Raw genomic sequence first — 6,303 nt, forward strand, 5'->3', positions numbered from 1 at the left:
AAATATTTAACAACAAAAAGTAAATACTTTATACAAAAAACAGGAATGAAAAAAAGTTTGCAAACACTGACTTTTTGAGCATGCTACAAATGAGTAGTCACGAGAATTTAGACTTCCATATAAAATAATAGATTTACTTAAAGAGCTTTTTAAGGATCAGGCATATAATCAAGAAGAAAGATAAATGGAAGGAGAACTCCCCGAGTTAAATCCAGTGCATCATCTCACCATGATGGATACCATTTGACCTTTTTGAACAAAAAGAAGTGTAAAAAAATAAAAAACCCTACAATGTGCAGTAACCTAATGCAACCAATCAGAAATAATATTTAGTTGATCTGACAGGATTAAAGGGGAACTACAATTAGTGTTTTTTTTTTATATACGCATGAAACTGAACAGCTAATCCTCAAAAAAAACCTGCCTAAACTGTAAGTATATGTACACAACACCCTTCTTTGCTGTTATGTGCGGCCTCTGCTACATGTTTAGATATGGTTATTGTTTTCTCTCAGCGCAAGTCTATAAGTCAGGTGTGACCGAGCAAGAACAATGGACATTCTACCAATGGGATATGATCTCTGTAGTTGAGGGCTAAATGATTTCAGCACACAGTAAAACCTTGGTTTGAGAGTAACTTGGTTTGAGAGTGTTTTGCAAGACAAGCAAAATTTTTAAATAAATTTTGACTTGATATACAAGCGATGTCTTGATATACAAGTAGCGTCATGTCACAACTGAGTATAAAAAAGAAGAGAGGCGCTTCTAAGTGTAGCAATATGGTTACATTTAATGAAGGTACAACATTTAGCAACATATTGTTACACTTAGAGGCACCTCTCTTCTCTTTTATACTCTGTAGCTCCTGCTGAATTTTGCTTCTAATCCCCTTGTGGAGGCTTCCATTTGTGGATGGACATTTTATGGTTATACAACCTATCACATTGCTATAATCTTTTTATATGGACTATAAACTGAAGGACATATGAATAAATGGTTGTGGAACAAATTATTTGAGTTTCCATTATTTCTTATGGGGAAACTTGTTTTGATATACAAGTGCTTTGGATTACAAGCATGTTTCTGGAACGAATTATGCTTGCAAACCAAGGTTTTACTGTATATAGATGTCCATTAAAAAAAGAATGTGAAAATGTGTAAAGCAAGGCCCCTTTCAGACAAATTGGAATCTGTCAAGCGGATCTGCCTGCTCAGTGGGGGATCTCTTTGCTGATGCCCGCTGAGCAGGCGAATGTGGTCTGTGTCCACTCCTCTGCTCCGCTATGCATATCAGACACAGCCCACTGCTCTCTATGGGGCGGTTGGATGGAAACTGACTGCCTATCCATCTGTTTTTAGCAGACTGGATCAGATGCCGGCGGGTGTCAACAGGCACATGTTCGCTGACATCTGCTGCTCCATAAAGAACAATAGGGGGTCCGATCCTGTCCACCTGAAAAATGGACAGGTGGACCTGATCGGTCCGCTGGTGTGAAAGGGGCCTAATACATACAGTAATGAGAATACAGCAAGTGTGTAAAATTGGTAAAGTCACATTATACACTGGTCTGTGGTAAACATTAAAACCGCTAATGTACCTAAAAATGTGACCACTAATGTCACTTAAGGGCTTGTTCCCACCGGGAATCACACAGGAACGCGCTGTGCATTTCTATGCGATTCACATGCAGTTCTGTGCAGGGCGACTTTACCCCAATTATTTTTAATGGGCTGAAATTCCACCGCACGAAAAGTAGCGCATGCGCTCCTTTTGAAAACTCACTGCAACCACATTGCATGATACTTGTGCAATCCAGTGTAAGCAAACACACTGCGTTTGCAACGTCATTAACTTAACATTAAGACTCGCTGCAGATTGCAATTGCCATGCGTTTTGAACACAATGTGGGAAACAAGCGCAGAATGTGGGTTTCCCACACTGCATTCTGGTGTAAACCAGTCAAAAAAAACTGTAAAAGTTATATTTAACTCTGGAGTCACAGAATCTCAGGTTAGAATAAAAAAAATATACATATCTGCTTAGATCTCTTCTGTCCCCTACAGTCAACTAGTGAATTATAATGTAAGGCTCATCTCCTTAGTTTGCAGTGAACAAAGATGATGATTCAGGAACACCAGTTGCCACAGGGAACCACTATATCGTAGTTATATGGTCACACTTCAATACCAGATCCCATCAGCAGGTGTTGCTTGTAATGGCAGCTAGATATTCTGGTACAGTCCAGGATCTGTAAAACCTCTACAGAGAGGTCACAAATAAATATGGGAAAATCATTATACCTAGATATCCCTTTTACTGTCTCTGACAAAACTGGAATTCATATGAATATTAGTTCAGCCCATACCGCTATAATTCCCTATAGGTAAAAGGCCTGGCAAGGTTACAGAGAATAGTAGTAATGACTGCACGGCTTCCTTCTACCACTCAGCAGCAAATTAATCCCCTGGCTTTGAGAAACAAAATGAAATGTTCTTTTTCCACCGATACTACAGCCTTGGCATAGTAAATGCTCTTCAGTCCTTTACTAGTGGCTTATTCCATAAAATGGAGTAGGGATAAATCAAAGTTAGATGGTTATTAAAAATACCACTTACTAAATGGAAAATCTTACATATAAGGACAGCAATTGTAAAAAAAAAAAAAAAAAAAAAGAAAAGAAAAAAGGAAAGTTTTATTCCATGGGACTTTTAAATGCAACAGAGTGGGGAACATATCCCCAGAAAGTGGAAAGCTTTTGTACATGGCCACAGTGCTGACAAAGTGCACAGTCTGCCATTGTGCACTTAGATACAGAGGGTGGACAAACTTTGGAACTCCATTGAAAGGCCATGGGTTTTTGAGGTTGTTTCCAAGCAAACAATTCTAAGCAGTAATATGTGAAAGCTGCCTGGTATCAAAACAGCTGATGCATGCATGTTCTAAGCAAGGGAAACCCTGCCATCAGTATCGGTACACGTGGATAGGTTTTACACCTTCTACATGAAAGTGTACCTTTTTTTATTACACGATTAGAAATTCGCAGGCAGGGTTCCTCCAGTGGTTGCTAGGGATTCTTTGAGCTGTGACTGATTGACCTCCCATTGGATGGTGCATGCATAGTTTCAGGGCCAATACCACTTGGCAAAGCCAGCAACAAGGCACAGATGATCTTTTTAAGCCATCTGCAAGTGTGGCATTCCTCGCACTTATCACCAATGTAAGGAGCATTCATCCCACTGGTTCCCAATGAATTTAATTAGCAGGGTCTCCCTAATGCCAGCCATACACGGTTCGAATTTCGTAAGAATTTTCTTTCGAAAATCGTATGAAAGAATTTTCGTACAAATTTCGCACCATTAGTGGGCTGCAACAACGGCCGTTTTTCGTGCGGCAATCAAATTTGAGGAACCAGACATGTTGGAAATTTTTAGAAAAACTAACGATTTTCTAATCAATAATGGGAGAATCGTGTGAGAAATGTAATAAGAAAAGAAAATTTAAGGAGAGAAAAGAAGATTCCCAGCCACTAAAATTCTTCTCTGTAGCAAGATGCGGTGAAATTGAAGGCTTGGTCAGTCGAATTTCGAAAATCAATGGTGGCATCATCGAATCACAAAAAACGAACTTCGAAATTCGACCGTGTATGGCCTGCTTAAGGTTAAGAAATGCTGCATTAGATGTTGTCTGTAGTCTGGTAGCTAGATGACTTTCCCTTCTTATGTTAGAAACAACAGAGACACATATGAAAGGGTAGGGGGCATTATTGCAACAGTGTATAACACCAATACGCTAATGGAGCAAGTTAGTCTTCAGCATATCCACAAGAATCAATAAACTAATACTTTGGTTCAAATATTGCAGTCTTTAAGTAGTGTGCAACAGTCTCACTAATTTTTATTAGCTTGTTAAATCCAGTGGCGGATCATCCATTGGGGGCGCCACCCCCTATTCTACATGCAGGGCACCGGAAGCATGGATTCCAATGGAGAACTGCGCCCTGAGCTCACCCAGTTGTGCGACAATAGCGTGGGAGAGGGGGTTGGCTGTGGGTGCATTGTTTGCCACTGACTCAAACCTTCAGCTCCCTCCACATATTTTATATGGGACTAGGTCTGGAGACTGGCTAGGCTACTCCAGGACCTTAATGTGCTTCTTGAACCACTCCTTTGTTGCCTTGGCCGTGTGTTTTGGTTCTTTGTCATGCTGGAATACCCATCCATGACCCATTTTCTATGGCCTAGCTGAGGAAAGGAGGTTCTCACCCAAGATTTGATGGTAGATGGCCCTGTCCATCATCCCTTTGATGCAATGAAGTTGTCCTGTCCCGTTAGCAGAAAAACACCCCTAAAGCATAATGTTTCCACCTCCATGTTTGACGGTGGGGATGGTGTTCTTGGGGTCATAGGCAACATTACCTCCTCCAAACACAGCAAGTTGAGGTCAAAATGCTTGATTTTGGTCTCATCTGACCACAACGCTTTCACCCAGATTTCCTCTGAGTCATTCAGATGTTCATTAGCAAACTTCAGATGGGCCTGTACATGTGCTTTCTTGAGCAGGGGGACCTTGTGGGCGCTGCAGGATTTCAGTCCTTTATGGCATAGTGTGTTACCAATTGTTTTCTTGGCGACTATGGTCCCAGCTGCCTTGAGATCATTGACAAGATTCTCCCATGTAGTTCTTGGCCGATTTCTCAGTTATGATAATTGAAACTCCACGAGTTGAGATCTTGGATGGAGCCCCAGACCGAGGGAGATTGACAGTTATTTTGCGTTTCTTCCATTTGCGAATAATCACACCAACTGTTAGTCACTCTCTCACCAAGCTGCTTGGTGATAGTCTTGTAGCCCATTCCAGCCTTGTGTAGGTCCACAATCTTGTCCCTGACATCCTTGGACAGCTCTTTGGTCTTGGCCATGGTGGAGCGATTGATTGCTCTTTGGACAGGTGTCTTTTATACAGGTAACAAGCTGAGATTAGGAGCACGCTCTTAAAGGGAGTGCTCCTAATCTCAGCTCGTTACCTGTATAGAAGACACCTGGAAACCAGAAATCTTGCTGATTGATAGGGGATCAAATACTTATTTCTCACATTAAAATGCAAATCAACTTAAACATTTTTTGAAATGCATTTTTCTGGATATTTTTGTTATTCCGTCTCTAACTGTTAAAATAAACCTACCATTAAAATTAGACTTATCATTTCTTTGTCAGTGGGCAAACGTACAAAATCAGCAGGGGGTCAAATACCTTTTTCCCCCCTCACTGTACCTGCTGGCTGGGAACAGGCACTTTGAAGATGCAAGTCATTCAAGCAATAGCTCAATGTGAAGTGCAGTTAATTTATCACTTTGTCCTACGCCACCTAATCCTGGCATATACTTGTATGTCTCACGTGGTACCCTTATTTTCTCTGACTCCTGGACTAGTTCCAAACCTTTCTAATGAAACCTGTTGAAGTTTCCATAGCACTGGAGTTGATTTACTAAGGCTACTTTCACATTGGGGTGGGCAGGCGCCGGCGGTAAAATGGCACTATTTTTAGCGCCACTTTACCGTCGTTTTAGTGGCGCTATTCGGCCGCTAGTGGGGTGGTTTTAACCCCCACTAGCGTCCGAAAAAGGGTTAAAACCGCCTGCATAGCATTGTCCCATTGTTTTCAATGGGCAGGGGCGCTTTAGGAGCGATGTATACACCGCTCCTATAGTGCTGCAAAGATGCGGCTTACAGGACTTTTTTTACCGTCCTGCACACACACCGCTCCAGTGAGACAGGAGAGGCTCTTTTACAGGCGCTAATTTTAGCGCTGAAGCGCCTGTAAAGTGCCTCAGTGTGAAAAGTAGCCTAAAGGCAAATAGACTCTTCACTTCGCAAAGTGCAGTTGCCCCAGAGTTTGGTAAATGAGCAGAAGCTCTGCTGACTTCCATCATCCAATCATGTGCAAGCAAAAATGATTGTTTTTTTAATTCTCCTTGTATGCGATTGGGTATTCTTTGCAAAGTGAAGCCTTACCTCATATACCAAGCAGGAGCAACTGCACTTTGCACAGTCTATTTGCCTTTAGTAAATCAACCCCACTAATCTGGAAGCAGTATGCATCCTAAAAGTCACAGAATGGTAGCTTGCAGCTGAAGCTTCTCCAGTGTTCTGCTTTACAGGACATTCCCCTTAAAAAGGATAAGTTCACCCTTTGTAACATGTTACAACCGTATTCAGGGTGTAATGTTACTGTTGCAGCAGCATCCCACCCAGCTGCATCATTCATTCAGAGGCTGTTCTCAATGAACTACCAAGGCACTGTTG

Source organism: Aquarana catesbeiana, linkage group LG04 (assembly GCF_042186555.1).
Source record: "Aquarana catesbeiana isolate 2022-GZ linkage group LG04, ASM4218655v1, whole genome shotgun sequence".
Lineage (NCBI taxonomy): Eukaryota > Metazoa > Chordata > Amphibia > Anura > Ranidae > Aquarana > Aquarana catesbeiana.